We start from the raw sequence: 22,077 nt of genomic DNA on the forward strand, positions 1-22,077 counted from the left end.
ACGTGCCAAAGAGGATTTTCAAAACTTGCAAAGTTCCCATGAAATGTCAATGTTGTGTTCAAAACCTTAACACATCCCAAAATCTGAATTCCCTTCACAAACGAACAAAAATATTAGCCCTTTTTATGCTTTCGGCATTTATTTCAACTTAAAATTTTTATACATATGTCCTCCAAAGTGTGATGAAAAACATAAAGCAGAGTCATAAAAACCCTCTTCCTTATGGCGTCGGGTGCCTATTTTATTCTTGTTAAGAATTTTGTCATCGCTCGTATCGCACAAGCCCTGTTAATCCCTACTAACATTATACGAAAATGGAAAGTAAATAACTCTGTCTGTCTGTTACCCGTTCACGCTTAAAACCTCCTGAGTCCCCCTTTACGGCTACCATCAGTTTGGCACTGACATAAACTCCATCGAGAACGTAATTTACTTTCTATATATATCTCGCTCGTACTCACATTAGTGCGAACGAGAAGTATAGAAAGTAAATTACGTTCTCGATAGCGTATGTGTCAGTTTTGATACTGTCAGTGACTCATCATGAGTCACTCATGGTACGGGCTCTTGTCATTATTGCAGTTTTGAATTTGGAACCTTCTTGTATTCTATTTTAATTCAAAATTCGATTTGGATTAAATCCTTTATAAAGGCCTCAGGAGGACTGCCGAATGGATTTAGGTGAAATTTGGTTAGGTGAAGTTTGAGTGATTTTAGAATAGGTAATAATTTTTGCCACGGAAAATACGGAACGGATTTTTATGCATTTTCACCTATCAATGGAGTGATTCTTGAGGAAAGTTTAGAGCCCGTACCATGAGTCATTGACAGTGTCAAAACTGACATAAACGCTTTCTAGAACGTAATTTACTTTCTATACATCTCCCTTGCACTAATATGCGAGTACGAGCGAGATGCATAGAAAGTAAATTACGTTCTCGATGACGTTTATGTCAGTGCCAAACTGGTGGTAGTGGTACATATAGGTGTATAATTAGTTAAGGTTTTGTGTAACCCGTGCGAAGCCTCGACTCGGCAAATTTTTGATAAAATGAGTGAAGAATTGAACGTCGTAATGGCAGGACCAATAATTATTAAAAAATAGGAATGAATATCAGCCTTAATTTCCCTTAAATAAATCTACAAAAAACATATTCATATCGGTCAAAATTCGACATAATGGAAAATGGTATTAAAAATAGAAAACCTGAATTCAACAAAGGCAAAATTATGAAAGCATTTTCTATAGAAATATAATACAAAACATGCCTTTCCTGATTTAGCTTTCAAATAAAGAAACACGTATATTATTGCGTCGTCGCAGTTAAATATTAATATTTAGAGACGGTATTTCTGTTTTATTTCCGTATGAATATTTCGTTTCATTGAAAAGTACAATTTCATAAATTATACAGGGTGCTTCCTGTAACAGGAGCAATAAATTAAACTAAAGGCTGTACTCCTCAAACTGACCAACATTTATTCAGAAACTTTTCAAAATTATGAATCCTTTAGAGTTCCTCTTTTTCATACAAAATAAATATTGCCCTCAATGTACGCTGACATCAGTGTGTTTGACGTTGCTTGTCACGCTTTAAACATAACAAAATTTGCAATACATTGCGTCTTAGGATTTAGGATCAACTTTAAAGTGTAATAAAAATCAAAACATGAGTTATTTTCAAAAGTTGCTGAACAAATGTTGGTCAGTTTGAGGAGTACAGCCTACAGTTTAATTTATTGCTCCTGTTACAGGAAGCACCCTGTATATCTGACAATACGAGTACCTATAAGTAGACTTTTCAATTTATTCAAAGGAATTCAAACTATAAACTAACAGACACAAACTTATTTGTAGAGCCCCAAAAGAGTTTCACATAAATATGGGGCATTATCTATGAAAAGGGACCTTATTGTCGATGGCGCTTACGCCGCACAGCGTCACGCGACATTGTATTACTATCGGAGCATCGTTAATAATGTCGTAAGCGCCATCGACAATAAGGTCCCTTTTCATAGATAACGTCACATATGAGTTCATAAGACGTGTATCATTCGATAGCGTGACGAGCGTTCGCGTTTGCGTTATGTCTATTATTGTATGGGGTTTTGAACAGCGCGCCAAGCGGGACGTTTTGAGAGCTCAAAATCCCATACAAAATGACACTTAACGCAAACGCGTACGTCACGACACGATATCGAATGAAATTTACACTAGAGGTATATAGGATCAACCCTAAACACTCAGTAAATGGATCGTTCACCGTCGTATTTAAAGTGTCATTCTATGGAACTTGCTGCCTATGTAAACAAAAGTCACTATTAGTAAATTGACATTCAGAGACAATTTCAATATGGCGGTTTATTTATTTACACAGTTAGCAAGTTCCATAGAATGACACTTTAAGTTTACAATTACACTTTTTTCCTATATTTTAACTTATAGTTAAGGATAGTTATAGTACCTTATATAATTTGGCATTGCAGTTTTCGGTAGTAGTGTAAGCATAGCAAATTAATGAATTTCTAAAATTGCATGCACTGCCTTTATAGGCTATAATCAAAGCTTTAAAATCGTTTGAGCCGTATATGATGTACTATGGCTGTAAAGGTATAATTTTGCATAACACGGCAGGCCATCCAGGTTATAGCTTTCTGCATAAAAGGCATATGCATAAAAGTAGTCATACAAGCATGTTTTATGGTGCTACAAATATGTCAGACTTTTTGGCAGTTTTGTGCATGTTATTTTTGCAGATGTTTCTACTAAAAATTTTATATATTGTACAAATGAACAACTTTAGAGGAACGCAAAAAAAGGTTTAATTACTAGCACCTAAAGTAATTTAATTTTTAATAAGCAGAAACGTCTGTGACCGATGCTATTAAGCTTAGAATAAATTTAAAAGTGGAAAAATTACTGTCTTGGGCGAGATTTGAACTCACGGCCTCTGCCCGGGCCTCTGGGCGGACCTCTGCTCTACACGGGCTCTGGAGTATCGATCCAGAGGCCGTGAGTTCAAGTCTCACCCAAGACTGTAATTTTTCTACTTTTAAATTTAACCTAAAGTAATTTCAAAATTTGTAATTAAACTTTTTTTTGCGTTCCTCTAAATATGCCAATTGCAAATTTTATTGTGTTATAGTTTTTTTCAATCAGATTTTGATAAAATTTGGTAAGTTTGAAGACCTCCTTATTTTGGGCGAATTCAATACGAAATAGGTACGTAACTACGTACCAAAATAGGAAAAAAAAATGTATGTAAATTTCAAACGTTGAAAATTCGCTTATATTTTACAGAATAGGCAAAACTATCTATCCACCAAACTTTCGTCTACTGACGAAAATAAATCGATAGCAAAATTAAAACCTAGCGATTAATACTGATTTAATGAAATAAATCGTATTATACCATTTCATACGAACTACTGAATGTAAGTACTCATATAAAAGCCTTTTAAAGCGTTAACCCTGCATTCGGCTATAAAACCTTTCCAATTTAAAACGTACAGGAAATGAAACTTGATTATTCAGAGTTTCGTAATCGCCGCTGAAGCAATTTCCTGCGGTGGGAGTTTTCAGGAGCGTGTATAGATATTACCGTTTTAATTTCAGGAATCCTTTATACGCAACATAGAGACGGAGTGTTATGAGTTTTAAGGTAGAGCAGAATTAGAAAGGATGCTGGTAAAAAGGTGACAGTTGAAATTTTCACAGATGATGTATTTCTGTTGAAGCGCTGGTGGCCTAGCGGTAAGAGCGTGCGACTTGCAATCCGGAGGTCGCGGGTTCGAACCCTGGCTCGTACCAATGAGTTTTTCGGAACTTATGTACGAAATATCATTTGATATTTACCAGTCGCTTTTCGGTGAAGGAAAACATCGTGACGAAACCGGACTAATCCCAATACTTAGGTGACTCTGTGCCGACGTGGTGAAATTTGGATTGAGTTCGAATACGTACACCTTTATCAGCGAGAGTCATGGTTCCAGAAGGTGGCTTGGTCACTGTGTGGTAACAGAGGCAGCTTCGCAATGTATTATGGATATAAAGGTATGTCATGATATATTTTGGTCAGATCATTTTCCGCTTGAAATTCAAAGTAGATTGGGTTGTCTTACTCCAAAAGTTGTTTACCTTGAAAACGTAGTAAACAAAGTAAGCTGGGGCGAAAGAGATAGTTTTCAAATTAGCGCCTATTATAAGGAATGTGAAGAGAACCTAAGGTGTATTGAATTTCCAGCGGAGTGTTTGCAGTGTGCAGATGTGATTTGCACCAATACTGAGCACAAATTAGTCATTGATAGACTATACTATTCTATTGTTAAAATCCTAACCCGGTCAGCTGAAATCAGCTATGATGCAAAAAAATCTCGTCATGGGCGTAGGAAAATAATAGGATGGAATAGACATGTAAAGGAGGCCCACGGGCGGGCGCGACTTAGTTTTCAGGAATGGGTATTACACGGAAGACCTAGAAATGGTAATGTGTATGACAAAATGTGTGAAACCAGGAGGCTCTTTAAGTCTAAGTTGAAATGGTGCCAGCATAACGAAGAACAAATAAAGATGGACATTTTAGCGACTAGGCACTCAACTAAGGACTTCAAGGGCTTCTGGAATCATACAAAGAGGCTGGGAACTGGGGCGTGCGTGCCTGCAAGTGTAGAAGGGCAGTGTGAGCCTAAATGTATAGCGGAGCTCTTTAAAGAGCATTTTAAGGTGGAATCTCCTTTAGGCGGAATGCCATCAGAGTCGTCCGGCATTGAGGCTGTGGTGGGGGGTGCGTACACACTTGTGAGTGTCAAGCAGGTAGCTACAGTGATTAGAGATATGAGTAGGGGAAAGTCACCTGGTCACGACAGCCTCAGTGTTGAACACCTGCGGTTCGCGGGTGCGCATCTGCCTAGGGTATTGGCGATGTTTTTCAACTTGTGTATTGGCCATATGTACCTTCCTCAAGAGCTTATGAAGACCGTAGTAGTACCAATACCAAAAAACAGGACGGGTGATGCCTCCGACAAGAATAATTATCGGCCTATTTCGCTGGCAACCATAGTGGCGAAGGTTTTGGACCGTCTGCTTGATCTTCAATTTGCGCGCCATATACACCTGAACGAGGCGCAATTCGGTTTTAGGCCAGGGCTCTCTACAGAAACGGCAATTTTGCGGCTCAAGCACACGGTTCAGTACTATACTACGCGAAATACGCCGATATACGCATGTTTTTTGGACTTGTCGAGGGCATTCGACCTTGTTTCGTACAATATCTTATGGGATAAGCTCTTGAGGGAGACGTCTACACCCAGAGAGTTGGTCTACATTATGAAATACTGGTACCAGAACCAGAACAACAGTGTAAGATGGGCCGGTTCATACTCAGAGGAGTACAGGTTGGAATGCGGCGTGAGACAGGGTGGGTTGACGTCTCCGCGGCTTTTCAATCTGTACGTCAACAACCTGATCGAGGAGCTCAGCGGAGCCGGCATTGGGTGCTCAGTTGGTGGAAAAATAATGAACAATATAAGCTACGCTGATGACATGGCTCTGCTGAGCCCATCGATCGGAGCCCTCGAGATTCTGATTGGGATTTGTGAGCGGTACGCGGAGACCCACGGTCTCAGATACAACTCCAAGAAAAGTGAGTTTCTCGTGTTTAAGGCGGGCTCAAAAAAACCGATGTACATACCACCACTAAAACTTGGAGGAACTGAATTAAAAAATGTCACTCAGTTCAGGTATCTGGGGCACTGGGTCACCGAGGACCTATCTGACGACCTTGATGTGGAGCGGGAGCGTAGGGCATTGGCGGTGAGAAGCAACATGTTGGCTCGCAGGTTTGCACGTTGCACGAGGACCGTCAAAATAACTCTTTTTAGAGCATTTTGTCAGTCTTTTTATACGTGCAGCCTGTGGGTCAAGTGTACGCAGAGATCTCTCAATGCCGTACGCATTCAGTATAATAACGGGTTCAGGGTGTTGTTGGGGTTGCCTCGATTTTGCAGCGCGTCGGGGATGTTTGCCGAAGCTCGCGTGGATGGCTTTCAAGCCATAATGCGCAAGAGAGTGGCCTCCCTGATGCGCCGTGTTAGGGACAGCCCCAGCAGCCTTCTGAACACTGTTATTGACAATTTACAGTGTCCAATAGTGCTCAAATGGAACGATATGCACATGGACCATAATAGAGGTGCTGTTAGGCTAATTTAGTTATTTAAGAAATAGTTTTAGTTTAATTTAATTTGTAATGTATGGATCTTGTTATCTGAATTAAATATATATAAAAAATAAAATTTATATACTCGTAAATCTTCATGTGCGTTTTTAAAACAACTCTTTAACACACAATACATAAATGGTGCCGTGACCAGGATATCCCCCAAAACAACTCTTTAGCATACGAAAATCATTAATAATACTTTTACGCCATCCTTCAAGGACACTTTTTTCGCATTTCGCATTCATGACAATTAAGGCTACACTACAATCTTCCAATTTCATCCTTATTCCTCTAGCACAGGATGTAAAATCCTTCGGCAGTTACAAAGGGTGAGCATTGATCTGATAGACCAGATTGGTGTACGACTTTCTTTTGTTTTTGTCGGTCACTATCCCACTGTGAGAGGATGTAGCGAGAAACTACGACATACAGCTTGATTTTTTACTGCTTTTTCTACTCCCGTACTTTTATTTGTCATTTAAAGAGTCGTGCACACATCTTTAAAACCCTAACTTATAGTTGTCAAGACATGTCTTTAGTCTATTCCCCAAAAAAGCATTTATTTTTGGCACATTTTCAATACTTCGAGTAATGACCACTTAGATTATATTAATATGTACTTAATGTACTCGTAATCAAGTATAAGCGTCTCATCTTTCGAACTAGGCTCGGTTTTTAAACTCCAGTCATTATGTCGAAACTTGAGTTCTTTTAAACTCGTTAAAAACTTCAGCTTTCTGTGGTACTTTCCAGTCTTTCCTCGTAAAGGTTTAAAATTATTTATCATATATAAGCCTTATTTTATATACCTATTTTTATAATTATAAACCCCCTCAGTCCCTCCTCAGTCCCCACCTCCCTAATGATGTGACACCTTACCACAGATTATATAATAGTTCTTACGAACAGACACTTATCTCTCAAAGAAAACGCAAATACCTACCGTTTTGATACCTACACAAAAATACAATGGACTGACCTTCAGCGCGCCGCTCCCCGCACCGCGCGCACCGGAACAACGCTAGGGTTGCCGACGCGACGCTTAGAAATTTTAATACGTGTGAAGACCGGTGTCTAATTCGATTGATCAAACTATCATTAGAATTTGCCATAAAGTATATAACAGCATAGCGTTAAATAACTACATTTAAGCAAGTTAAGTTGCAATAATTTATAATATTCCGTTTATGCGTTAGGTTAGTGTTTGCGAAATACTCATTTTAAAAGGTCATATGTCCCTGCAGTGACCGCAGATTTTACACCGTTTTATAAACCACGCAATGAACCCAGCGAGAATTAGTTTTAATAAAACTTCGTGTAATTTAAAACCAGATATAGATTAATGTTACACAATAAAGAAAAATAATAGAGAACCCATGATTACTTACATGTAATTCACTATAAGATAACCAGAGCATACATGAGTACCTATTTTCCGGTGTAAAATTAAGATCTTACTGTCGATAAAATGATCATTTACCAAGTTAGCTACCTACCTATTTCAAATAGATATCTAACTATAGGTACATTTGTCGTAATAAACACTACATGTTTAATTAAAGTAATTCAATAGTACCTACGTAGCTTGTAACTATCGTAAAAATTGTCAGTGCGGCGCGCGGTAACGTGCGTACGTGAGCGCGTGTGGCAACCAACTGGCTTGCTTTTCTACCGTGAACGGGAACAGAATCGTAGGTATAAATCCGAGCTCGCGCGGAGAGTTCCATAGGCCTGACCTTACATAGATGAATACAATGTAATAATTATCACCATTTATAAAAAAACGCATTCATTGCGGCATTTGATTACTTACTTGGCTGGCGCGATGACCCAAAATGAGGCTTGGCCTCCAACACAAGAGCACGCCACTTTGCTCGGTCCAGAGCGGTATCACGCCAGCTTTCGCCGACGCCGACGCCGAGCTCACGGAGATCTGCCTCCACTCTGTCCGCCCAACGATATTGAGAATGACCAACAGGACGGCGTCCCGTTGGTCGACCCAAATAGGCCCTTTTTGCTGCCCGAACTTCACCCATCCTTACAAGGTGGCCGAACTAACGGAGACGATGCATCTGATTGATCGATTGAATTCGGGACTTCAAAATATAATTTGATATTTACCAGTCGCTTTTCGGTGAAGGAAAACATCGTGAGGAAACCGGACTAATCCCAATACGGGCCTAGTTTACCCTCTGGGTTGGAAGGTCAGATGGCAGACGCTTTCGTAAAAACTAGTGCCCACGCCAATTACTGGGATTAGTTGCCAAGCGGACCCCAGGCTCCCATGAGCCGTGGCAAAATGCCGGGACAACGCGAGGAAGATGATGATGATGATTGAATTCGTTGCTCCTACTTAGCCAGCAATTATCCAAAAAGTTGCTAGGTATGTAGAAGCCTTAAATATGATATCGTTGTTTTAAAACCTCCCACACCCCTACCCGTCTAATGAAGTTAAAAACTGGGAACGTCCCGCGTGACACCTTGCATAAATTATATCCGACCCTGCTATACAGTAGACGACTAAAGACCAACGCCACGTAACGACATTAACAGACCTCGAATTCTAACGACCATAATTTATTTTAATTGACAGACCCAATAGTCGCTCGCACTAATACATATGTCAGTACGAGCGAGATGCATAGAAAGTAAGTTACGTTCACGCTAGCGTTTATGTCAGTGCCAAACTGGTGGTAGCCACACTGGAGCAATCGATGGTATAAGGGAAAAGTACGTATTATAAAGTGTCATTCAATAGAACTTGCTAACTATGTAAACAAACCGCCATACTAAAATTGACACTGATGAATGACAATTTACTAGTAACTTTTGTTTACATAGTTAGCAAGTTCTATTGAATGACACTTTACATGCTGTGCCGCCCATGATAACGGCGGTCAATGACTCTATGCGAGGAGGATAGCAATAGAATTATGCGCGTGAGATAGAGATAGAAACAGGCGGGTGAATGTACGAATTTTCTCGTGCTGAGCGTCCTTTCTTTAACCGCCTGAGTCCCTGAGGCCTTTATAAAGTATTCAATTAAAAATCGAATTTTGAATTAAAATGGAAAACAAGAAGATTCCAAATTCAAAACTGCAATAGGCTACATGACTAATTTTCATTTATGGTATCAATCGATCGGGTTTGTTTTTAGGATCAAATGTCTATATGGGACCCATTGCATTAAAGTAACACAAAAGTCAGAAATTGTAGTCAAAGGCCGACAGTCGCACTTCACTCGTGAAGCGCCCTAAACAAAACGATAAGGGAACGTGACGTCAAGGTCTCTGGGAGCCCATCTTGTAGTATGGACAAAACAAGAAAATTGCGTTATTGTCGGTGAACTATTGCGTTTATGTATATAGTTGCTATACAATATTTTTTTTTGGATGAAATGTAAGGAATCGAATGGTATCCTTACTTTTATCGTTTTTGGAAGTTAAAAAAACACTTAAATTTTGAAACTTTCAGGTCCTGTATTTTTTTTGATTATTCAATATTTTATTTTAATATCCACATTATTGTGATAAATTGCTCGTTTGCTATCTATTTTACTAGATTTTGTTATAAAATTCAACATGTGTCATCATCCCTATAATGACAAGCGGGGCTCAGGAGGGTATCTCAAACTTGGCCGGTTTTTCTCGCTCACGTAGTCACTTCACTGCTTGGTTCTCGCATGCGGTGTAACACGGCCTTTATAAATAATCCCCCTCTGTCCGAACTCCCACAGTCCCAGTTCTATAATTATTCAGCTACAAACTTTGTCATACTGTTTGTCGCAGTCTTTTAGGATTTATTTCAGGCGGTTACCACACAGGCGTTGCAACTGCGTCAGTGTGATAGCTGCCTAAGGATGTTATGTATCGTTTGGTGCAAAAAACTGTAAAATTCATATTTAATTCAAAGCGTCGTTTAAAATCCGACCAATAGGTAAACAATTTATTTACATAAATAATACTAAATTAATTTAAAAATGACTACGGAACCCGAACTAGATTACATCTGAAATAGGTCCTTGAGGTATTGTACCAAGGATGCTGGCGGCATTTCCTCGCTGTATCGCAATGCTGACACGTTGTGGGAGGTAGCCGCTAGCTCTTCGGTCACCAGAGGGCCTACCGCGAACCACATTCGACGTGTTGCCTCTCTGTCGCACGTGTAAATTCGTACGTAAGTGTGACAGGGAAGCAACACGTCGAACGTGGTTCGCGGTAGGCCCTCCGTTACGTCAACCAGACGCTTCACGATTTCTGCAAACAACTGGGACCCCATGGACCTAGAGTTTAAATTCCAAATGAAATAAAATGGTACTCTCTGCCAAGGCTCTTGTTTATATTACGTTTTAATGGATAGATTCACCCGATTCCAAATAAAAATAGTTCTAGATAAAAGCCGTCCAAATACTTCTGGGATTTACAACTACTTAAGACCTTTCGTTTTTCTCGTCGCGTGGAAAATAATTCTCCACAGCCACCGGAGTTTAGTTAAAAACCGAGACTTAATGAAGGAAGTTCGTCAAAAAAGACAAGAGAGGAAGTTTGAGCGCTGCGTTCCTATTGGTTCGCAAGATAGCAAAATTGTGCTCAGAACCCCTAGCACAAAACAAATAATAGTAGGTACTAAAGTGTCATTCTATGGAACTTGCTAACTATGTAAAAAAATCATCATTCAGAGACAATTTCAATGTGGCGGTTTGTTTACATAGTTAGCAAGTTCCATAGAATGACACTTTAGGTACAGGTTCACTCTCTAACAAAACGCGTCTATTACGACAGATATGACCGCTAGGTGGCGCAAACGCGAGCAGGTGTCCGTTCCGCAGCCGTGCGCGGCAACTACTATGGCTAGACACCAAAATTGGTGTGAGCCGCATGTACTTGTAGCGACGCAACGAAACCGCGAAGTGAGCCACGCCTGCCCGTAATCACCCTAGTGTACAAATTTATTTTTGATAGCCTGACGTGCGTTCGCATTTGCGTTATGTCAGTATTTGTGTAGGATTTTGAACAGCGCGCCAAGCGGGACGTTTTGGAAACTCAAAACCTCTCTTGTGCCCAATAGCAAAACAGCTTGTGGGCATATCATACTTATCCAAATAAAAGGAGAACCCTTTCATGTGGATAAGGGATTCAATAAGAAAATTTTCCTTTATAGTCCTTAACTTTTGAGTGTCCACAGGAAAGACCTGAACATGGTTTTGAGTTTGACCCAAATGTGTTCGTCAAGTTGTTGTAACAGCTTCGAAGCCCGAACTGAACTTGAACGTTTGTGATTTATCGATCGGACCTCCAAGTCTGTTCTTGAGACATCTTTTCTCTTGTCTTAAGAGCTTGGAACATTAATCTAAAATCCGGCGAATTAATTAAACGACCGAGCGGAAAAAGTGTAGATAAATGTAGGTAGAAGGGCGCGAACGCGGCAGGCCCAGACGGGCATGGCGGGACGACCTAATAGACAAGACTCCTTTCTAAACTAAAGCGGCCCACTGATTAACAGTCCGCCGGACGGTATCGGCCTGTCAGTTGTTCGGAACTGTCAAAATTTTGTTCTAACTGACAGGCCGATTCCGTCCGGCGGACTGTTAATCAGTGGGCCCCTTTAAGGTTCCGTCACACAGGCGCGTTTTCCGGGTATTTAACTTGCAATGTACCTATGTAAGTAGTATGGATGTAGTTAACTATGTTTGTACGGGTCAAATCTTGCAAGTTAAACTTGACCCACTTCCCGACTTCCAATGAAGCTGAAAATTTGCATACATATGTAAGTCGGGTGACAATGCAATATTATGGACATTATGGTACAATCGAACTGATCTGATGATGGAGACAGGAGGTGGCCATAGGAACTCTGTAATAACACAACGTAACCTAATTGTGTTTGGGGTTTCTAGAATTGTCTCGATGAGTAAGTTGCCTGTGGAAAGAAAAGTACAGTCAGCGATAAAAGCTTGTACCAAAAATGACATTTTTGCCATAAAGTTATTTACTCGCATTATCGACAACAAAATTGGTTCTCATTCACTGTAGTCGGGAAATAGAATGCTAAAATAATAAACCTTTCTATTAATTGTCAAGTAAAATACCAGTATTAATTGCCTATTATAAGTTGAAATTGCCAAGTTGTGTTTCAGAAAACAATTGGAACACCTAGCAAACTCTAGAAACAGATCTAAATATAATTTAAAGTTAACCCAATCTATTCCGACAAAGGTAAGTAACTAACTACCCTTGTTTGTGACTTGAACACATCGAGGCCGATTCTCATTCCACAGTTCGATATGGTTTGGATCTTATTTTGATACGACCTTGAGTTTCACCGCTACATCAATCACGAGTCGTCTCTGGCCTCTCGCTCGCACTTATTGGTGTTCAATAGATGCCTGTAAAGGACACTGATACTGACAGATCATATTCCTACTAAACCCTAACAAACCGCCCTAACAAAGCCCTAACAAACTCAAAACAAATTCATAACCTGTCATTAAAATCAGTATAAACCTCCTGATGACATGACCATGACTCAGGGTATGAAAATAAGATCAAAACCATAACAAAAAGCTAAATCAGAATCAGCCCCAAGATAACTAACTCCCTCTTGTTTGCGACTCGAAGACAGTGATTCATTCCCATCTCCAGAATCAGAATGTCCCATCTAACTTCACACGCTATTATACACCTACATACTATACACATAGGATCTATAATAGCGTGCAAAATATTCCGTTAGAATGTCTTGGAGAACTAAAATGACTTAAGTACCTAGATTTATACGTTATTATACTCCTAATGTATACTTATAGGCATAAGTTATACAATAGCATTATAAAGATTTCCTTTTGATGTTCCTCAGAACTAGTGACATGTATCAGTTTTGTTCACGCGATTGTGACACTTACTCCTAAAGACTTAAGCCTACGCCATAGAATGGCGTGAATTTAAATCGTTTTCTAAGATACAGTCAGCAGCAGAAGTTGCTAAGCGGGTGAGGTGTTCAAAATTACCTTGACACACTCTTATTCTCTTAACGATAAAGTCGCGTCAAGATCATTTTGAACACCTCGCCCGCTTAGCAACTTCTGCTGCTGACTGTACAGCATTGGAAGTTTTAAGTCTTGATTAAAATACAACTGAAATGGCTTTTTGGAAAGCTGAGCTAGGTTTTAAGTGCGAAGAGGGATTCAATCAGAAAAAACTCTAAGTAGAAATTAAATAAAACACAACTTTAAGTCTACCTAAAATCTATTTTTTTTATTCGGTAGACTAAAATGACATTTCATAGTATGAACATTATGTGTCATTTGTCATTTCATACTATGAAATGTCATTTTAGTCTACCGAATAAAAAAATAGACTTTACTCCAATTTAATAATTTGATATTTTATTACAAGATTTTTATTAACTTGCAATTTATTTAACTAACATATGTATTTGTATGTACGATTGTACGGGTCAAATCTTGTTAGTTAAATTTGACCCACTTCCCAACATCAAATGAAGCTGATAATTTGCATACATATGTAAGTCGGGTGACAACGCAATATCATGGTACAGTCAGCAGCAATAGTTGCTAAGCGGGCGAGGTGTTCAAAATGATCTTGACGCGACTTTATTGTTAAGAGAATAAGAGCGCGTCAAGGTAATTTTGAACACCTCGCCCGCTTAGCAACTTCTGCTGCTGACTGTACCATCGAGCTGATCTGATGATGGAGAGTATGGAGACTACTGAGAGTAAGAGTTATTGTTTGCGTTCTTTTTAAAGTCGGTTAAAAACTTGTACAAACAAGTCGAAAGACGCCTTGAAAGTACAGTCTAATTACTATTTCAAAAGACTCCATCTGCATTTTAATTATTAACTGATTGGGGAAGGGGGAGTCAGGGGGGAGGGGAGGAAAATCAATTAATTTCCGATCAAAAACACAGCGGGTGTCTTGGAAATTGGATATTCCTGATTTTCTATATTTATTAATAACATAATTTCAAAGCAATGGCTTTGAATTTTATACTTACTAGCTTTTGCCCGCGACTTCGTCTGCGTAGAATCAGTAACATCAGCTAAAGTTAGTATAGCGCCTGGAGAAAATGTAATAGCAATCATTCAATTTGAGCATTGCTTACATCAATTAACAGGCAATTCGTTAATTTTCTCATTTCCACTCCCCTTTTCACCCTGTTTAGGAATGATTTCCGACATAAAAACTATCCTATGTCCTTCCCCGGGACTCAAACTATCTTTATTCCAAATTTAAACTAAATCCGTTCAGCAGTTTAAGCGTGAAGAGGTAACAGACAGACAGAAAGACAGACAGACAGACAGACACACTTTCGCGTTTATAATATTAGTATGGATACTCATGTACGGTCCCAAAGCTACTATGAGCCGTGGCAAAAAGCCGGGACAACACAAGATTATGATGATTTACATTGTCAATATTGCCCTATTTGTCATAAGCGCTGGTGGCCTAGCGGTAAGAGCGTGTGACTTGCAATCCGGAGGTCGCGGGTTCAAACCTCGGCTCGTACCAATGAGTTTTTCGGGACTTATGTACGAAATATCATTTGATATTTACCAGTCGCTTTTCGGTGAAGTCAAAACATCGTGAGGAAACCGGACTAATACCAATAAGGTCTAGTTTACCCTCTGGGTCAGGTCAGGAAGGTCAGATGGTAGTCGCTTTCGTTAAAACTAGTGCCCACGCGGACCCCAGGCTCCCATGAGCCGTGGCAAAATGCCGGGACAACGCGAGGAAGATAATAATATTAATAACTGTCCTATTTGTCATACAATACCTAAATACGCCATTTTCTGATACGGACCCCTAAAAAGTCAGAGCGTTTTGTCTCTCGAGTTCTTGCAAATGAGAATTACGTAATTTTGACAAATGGGCTCCATTTGTTACCGAGAGTCCAACGAGGTCGGGGTACTTAGGTACACTCTGATAGAATATCTCAATTTTAACAATACAGAATACAGATATTTATTGGTAGAATAAAAGTACATTTTACAAGTCAAAATTAAAATACAGATATTCGAGTAATAAAAAATACCTAGTTCAATAAAAATAAACATATTTTTTTCTTCACACAGAGTGTTGGGTCAATGATCCTAGTCAGAAGTTTGTACTGTAATACCATAGAGAAAAAAATACACGCCCGAAATACGTTCCGCTACTCAATGCGAGATATCGACTACGAAAATAATAGTCTTTTTGGTACCAAAACTGATGTATGGAGTGAGCACTCTATTCTTACTATATTTCTCTATGGTAATACTTGACGATCGTACAGTAGTACGAGTATTGTTGGGTATGTCACGTCAGAATTTACAGAATAAATACCTGACTTGTCCGAGTGTCGCCGTAGGGCGTAGACGGATACGTCTGGGCCCTCCCAAACCATTACTGATGATGATGATGATGAAGATGTCCACATCATCATCATCATCAGTAATGGTACTTATAGAATAGAGATCACCAAATGGCGGACCGCTGTCCTCATCCGGACCGCGAACCTATTTTATTTTATTGCTTATTTAATAAACTTAAGGATAAACGGACTGGACCCCTGAAGAAACTAATTGGTGACCCCTGTTATAGAATGACTCCTACGCAGACAAAATCTCGGGAAGTACAAACAGCACTCTTAACTGTCCATCGGTAGACCTTATGCCTTTCGTAATAAAGTCCACCGATGAACAGTCAACAGTGTGGGCGACGGTACAGAATAAATAATAGTACTAGGTACAGAAGACTCACTCTCTAACAAAACGCGTCTGTTACGATCAGCACGGATATGGCCGCTAGGTGGCGACAGCGCCACGCGCGGCTTATGGCCACCTAAATTGGTGTGGAACGGATGTACTTTTAGCTACCTGTAGCAAAGCGACGAAATCGCGGAGTTAGCCACGCCTGACAACGACGGTACTTATAATCACCATCAAATGTCCGTTCTCACCCCGTGGGATCTCGCCCCGAAACTCTGGGACGAATGAATTTTGTGTAATTTTGACGGATGGTGCCCATATCTCAGTGGGATTAGCGAGCTTCATTTGTTTTATTATGTTTTGGCCGTTTCCACGAAACACTCAAGTGGGTTTTTATCTTTTACGAGGAATTCTACAAGAGGTTTGCTTGGATTGTTGGGATAAAGTACCCTTTGCAGTCGTCATCAGATATATCGGAGCGGCTAAGGTGCTCGAATATATCTAAACATGCATTTTCAAATATTTATCAACATTTAATTACCGCCAACCAAGGTAAATGGGACAAAATTTAAAACGTGATTACTTATTACCTTACATTTTGTTAATAACTATACCCTTACCAAAGTGATAAGATTTGTGTCGGATTTTTTTTGAGAAATTGTCAGATTAATCTCATTTTAAGTTTTGTCCCTATTCACCCGAACCATTCCTATTCACTGTAGATAAAAGGCAGTAAATTTACTGTGACCACAAAATTTACTATGACAATAACCCTCTATATCTACACTACCTATTTATTATTTTTGCATATTTTAAAAACCAGTAATTTCCCACATCGCGTCGATCAACATACGGCATTACACCGCAACGATTGACCTGACTATAGCCGCTCTTATTACCTCGCAATAAGGTATATTATAGGTTCGATAACAGAGGGCATTATACTTCAGCCAATTTGGTAATTGGTCCGATGACTCGCATAAAACGTTGCTGGTAAGTTGTTCACGAAGCTCGTTATAATACAGGAGGCGTATTTTGACTGTAATAAATTATATATATTTTTTTTATCTAGAATTGTTATGGACATGATCTGTTAATGTAAAAACTGTCATTTTTTCAACCGTAACGTAAGGTCAATCATGACAGAGAATATACATACCAGAAACAGATCAAATTTATAACCTCGTATTATAATTAGAATATCCCTGAGGCTGAATTTTTTTTCCGAAGATAAAATTTGCGAGTTAATACAACTTTTAATAGGGGCCAACCGCCGGTCAGAATCGTGAAAAAAAAAATGGATTATTCATACATTTTAGCTGATCTAATGTCGATTCGATGTTTTCTATGGAAGACTCATTTTTTTTTTAAATTGTGATTTTTCTAATACCTAGTAAAAGTTTAGATAGTAGTTATTAAGGCCGCCATTTGTACCTACATTATTTTTATTTTTGTGCAATAAAGTTTAAATAAATAAAGCGTTTGCGAATAGCTAAACTATTTTAACCGCTCAACGCTTGAAGGGTTGAAGTATTTTTGTAACTCAGGCCCTTGTCGGCGATGAGTCAGCTGATACTTTATCCTTGTGCCTCCCACCATACAAAATTATAGCCAAGGAAGTTACAATCTTGTTGTATTTTCAATTAGGTTGAATTTCATTTATTCGAAATTTTTACGAGACAAATGAAATGCTACCTACTTTGTTTTAAATTAAGGTTGACATTCCATCGAAACTGAGTGTACATCCTAATGTACATTGGGCGGCACGGGGTTAAGAAGGTCGGCCTATTTAGTGTTAATGGCGGTTTGATTAATTCCGTGTATTGGCTTACAGGGTTTTTATAAAGAAAAACATTTACACTCGTAAATTGTTTTTTAGGGTTCCGTACCCAAAGGGTAAAAACGGGACCCTATTACTAAGACTCCGCTGTCCGTCCGTCCGTCTGTCACCAGGCTGTATCTCACGAACCGTGATAGCTAGACAGTTGAAATTTTCACAGATGATGTATTTCTGTTGCCGCTATAACAACAAATACTAAAAACAATAAAATAAAGATTTAAGTGGGGCTCCCGTACAACAAACGTGATTTTTGACCGAAGTTAAGCAACGTCGGGCGGGGTCAGTACTTGGATGGGTGACCGTTTTTTTGCTTGTATTGCTCTATTTTTAGTTGATGGTGCGGAACCCTCCGTGCGCGAGTCCGACTCGTACTTGGCCGGTTTTTTTTTCAAGTGTACAGTGAGGTACGAAATTGCAAGAAATACATTTACACTCGTAAATTGGTTTTTGTTCACACATTTTTTTACCGCATGCCGCACAAGGTTTTTTTAGTTAATTCTTTCAGTGCTACGAAATGCTACGTATGCTACGCCGTAGGCCGTAGTAGTGTGTTTGAATAATATTTATGGCCCGATTCGAACTTTAAGATACGTCAATTAATAGATCTAGAAACGATATGGATTAAATAATTATGCCAGTGTGAAATGTGACATGAACGGGCAAGTACAAGCGAAATTCACCTGCGAATGATATCTAAATGACATCATTTTGGTGTAAAAATGTATGTACGGCTGTATATTCTCCAAACAAAACGTCACTTTTGACATATCCGATCCATGTCGTACCTTTAGCACATTTTTGACGTATCTTAAATTTCGAATCAAGCCGTCATACAGGCCAATTCTAACGTATATCAAAATGATGTCATTTATAGATATCATTCGCGGGTGACTTTCTCTCAAACTTGTCCGTTCATGTGTGTCAAGCGAAATTGTTTTTTTTTTCATACATAGTAACCTGTTTTAATTTAATTACCCTGGAGTGTATTTATAAGAGAGGATTAATACTTATTTAATAGAAGTTAAAACCAAAGGTATGAGTAATGCGAGTTTAAGACTTGTTTAAACTGTAATAAATCTTTTCCGTTAAGAGTTTCCGTCTACAGTTACACTCTTCCAAAACTGCGGGCTATAATCCCTTTTGAGAAGGGTTCCGTTCCGGTAACTTTATTAAATTTTATAATAACTTTATAGAACAATCTTACATAACTCAAGTACCTATATCACATCACAGTAAGCTGAATAAAGGCCTATGCTCACTAGTGTTGTGTATAACGCTCATTTCGAGGCTTAAAGACTCGAACCCTTAAGACTCTCGAGGCTTAACGCGTCAAAGGCGACAAAGACGACTTCTTACATCCATACGCGTAAAATAAATAAATACCATTCTCAAATATCGACATTATAGTCGAGTCTTCAAGACTTACGAGTCTTGAGGGCTCGAGTCTTTAAGCCTAAAAATAAGCGTTATTCACAACACTGATGCTCACCGGTGTGTTGTGGCCTTTAAATGAGACTCATGTTAACTCACATTTACTTATAGACGCGTCTATCGCGAAATTTATTCACGTCGGTAAATAGAGGTAATAAAATAAATTTCGCGATAGACCCGTCTATAAATGTGAGTTAATATGTGTTCAAAACGCGAAAGTTTTAAATATTATTAGTCTTATGTTGTAGGTTTTTAACAATGATTTAATTAGAATAGAATACCTATTTATATCCATAGAAAATATTTAAATAGCAAAAAAAAAAACATTCTTATTACATCTAATTATGAAGCAATGCCGAAAATACATTCATAATAAAATTATGGGTGATATTCCGAAATGCCCTAAAATATTCGGAATCATCCGGATGCACCTTAATTATCTTTTTGCGTCAAATATATAAGTACAAACAACTCTTATAACTGGCCATTAATTTAAAAAAGTTGAACCAATATCCAATCAAGGTGTCATTTTGTAAAACTCGAATATACCCCCGTGTCCCGACCTCTAATTAAATATGAATGAGATAAGGAACCCCGAAACCCCAAAAAGCTAAGCATTTTTGAGCTAGCCCTAATTAAAAGTTAGCTTATCAAATATGGAATACGTATAAAATACTGTTGTGGGCGCCTCACGTTAATTAATAATCGGGTGTTAACAGACACATGAACTCGCTGCCAAAAAGCCGCTCCCATACCATCTAAAAGTCTATTTGTAAGTTTGATAATACTAACAACTATGGATGGAATCTTAATAACAAAACTTCCGTGAGTGACCCGTTTCTAATATATTTAATATGGATGGAATCGTCCGAAATAAATGTTTTTGAAGTGAAAACTTCTTTAGCGGCGCTGTGCACTTTTTGAGGTGGGGAAAAATGTTAAACTCGCGACAGGTCACGTGTCCGTCTTACGGTCAAAAATGTTACAATGTCATTGAGTTATTCTTTATTGATTTAAATGCCATCTAGTGAGTTTCCCTCTAACTGGTATTAATATAACTCGAGTACTAACAGTGATGTGCTTAGGGGTTTCAAGTAATGCGACGAAATAACGCTAGATGGCGTTAACCTCAATTATACAGACATTTTGCACTAGTCATTGAGTTTTCACTTCTGCCGGCACTCCCGGAGTGCAACCCGTTGTTGAAGTGAAAACTTCTTTAGCGGCGCTGGGCACTCTTTGAGGTGGGGAAAAAATAATAAACTCGAGACAGTGTCGCGGCGATCACGTGACCGTAAGGACCATAAGGGGCGTAAGGTTTAGATGGCCACTCATAATCGGCTCGCGGTGCTCGGGCCCGGCGCCCCGGGTAGGGTGCCGCGCTTCAATAGATTAGGTTTGGTTAGGTTAGGTTAATTTAGATGGCATTTAAATCAATAAAGAAAAACTCAATGTTATTTGACATTTATGTTGCGGACTCCTTTTCGAGACTCTTTACCTATGTTCAAATAATTTGACGTTGTCATGGCAGTATGTAAATAAACATGTCAATGAAAAAGTGTGATCTTATTTGAGAATGATAATAATATATAATAAATAAATAGAATACCTCCGCTAAACGTATGTATCGTGTTACCGGGCGTCGGTAACATAGTGAGGTGAGTTTTCACTTCTATCGGCACTCCCGGAGTGCAACCGTTGTTGCTTGTTTTTCTATACAGCACAAACGCGACTACACCGTGGCAACGGTTGTGCTGTATAATTATGTAATTATTAGTTTATTTTTCACTTTATTTCTTCAGAATAAATTTAAATAGGTCTACTTATCCATATATTTTTTTGACTGCACGTTTTTAACCATTATTAATATTGAATATAGAACGCCATTTAATAACTGCGTCAGTTTTCTGAACTTCCTCTCACCCTCCATGAAACGAAATCCGGAAGACATATTCAGGAAAACCGGAACACGATCTGTTCGTCGGATATTCCGGGATCTAATATTTCATTAAGTTTCATTGGCTTCGACAGATGTGAAAAATACGAGATATTATTATTATTGTCTTACCATATCTCGGGACCATGGGGTCCCGAACCTTTGGGAGGCGTGCGTGGGGCCGGAGCCAACATCAAGGAGGCCCTTTAAGACAAGTTTGATGTCTACATAACAAGTTTGATGTCATGTGGATATTATTATTATTGTGAGCCTATTGTGTCCCACTGCTGGGCAAAGGGCTACCTGAGTTTTTTTATACCACATCGGTGGCAAACAAGCATACGGGCCGCCTGATGGAAAGCAGTCACCGTAGCCTATGGACGCCTGCAACTCCAGAGCAACATGCGCGTTGCCAACCTTTTAAAAACCTCAATCCAAAGATAATATTTCAACAAACCTACAACAGCTGGTGAAGGCTGAAATAACGATAAACACATTCTTTAAAAAGCTGACGTGAAAATTGCAATTTATCCACAAGATTTGACACTCTTGTAAATTGATCCAAATTGTGAATTATTTCCTCATAAACTGAAATATATTTCATATACCAAGAAAAAGTGACCAAGGCTCCAGTACTTACTAGTGATCCAGTGGTCGTGAGTTCAAGTCCCACCCAAGACAGTGAATTTTTCCACTTTTAATTTATTTCGAAGCTTAATAGCATCGTTCGCAGACGTTTCTGCTTAATACAAAATTAATTCGTATTTTCTTCACGTTGGTTGGGTGAAACGGTGGCAAAGTTTATTTAGCCCTCTTGTCTTTAAATCCTTACAGCACTCAAGATTTCAATTCAAATAAATGTTAGCTTGACTTTGAGTTTTTTTTTCTTTTAACAAAAAATTAATATTTAAGGACTTAGGTTCTCTATATAGCCTATAGGTTCTAA

General features: G+C 38.9%; 1 protein-coding gene across 1 annotated transcript in view; it reads right to left on the reverse strand.

Moving 5' to 3' along the window:
• LOC134657953 (KH domain-containing, RNA-binding, signal transduction-associated protein 2-like) overlaps positions 1 to 22,077 on the reverse strand; it is a 292,941-nt gene that overhangs the window by 270,433 nt on the left and 431 nt on the right. The gene's annotated exons all lie outside the window — the stretch shown is intronic.

Source organism: Cydia amplana, chromosome 21 (assembly GCF_948474715.1).
Source record: "Cydia amplana chromosome 21, ilCydAmpl1.1, whole genome shotgun sequence".
NCBI lineage: Eukaryota > Metazoa > Arthropoda > Insecta > Lepidoptera > Tortricidae > Cydia > Cydia amplana.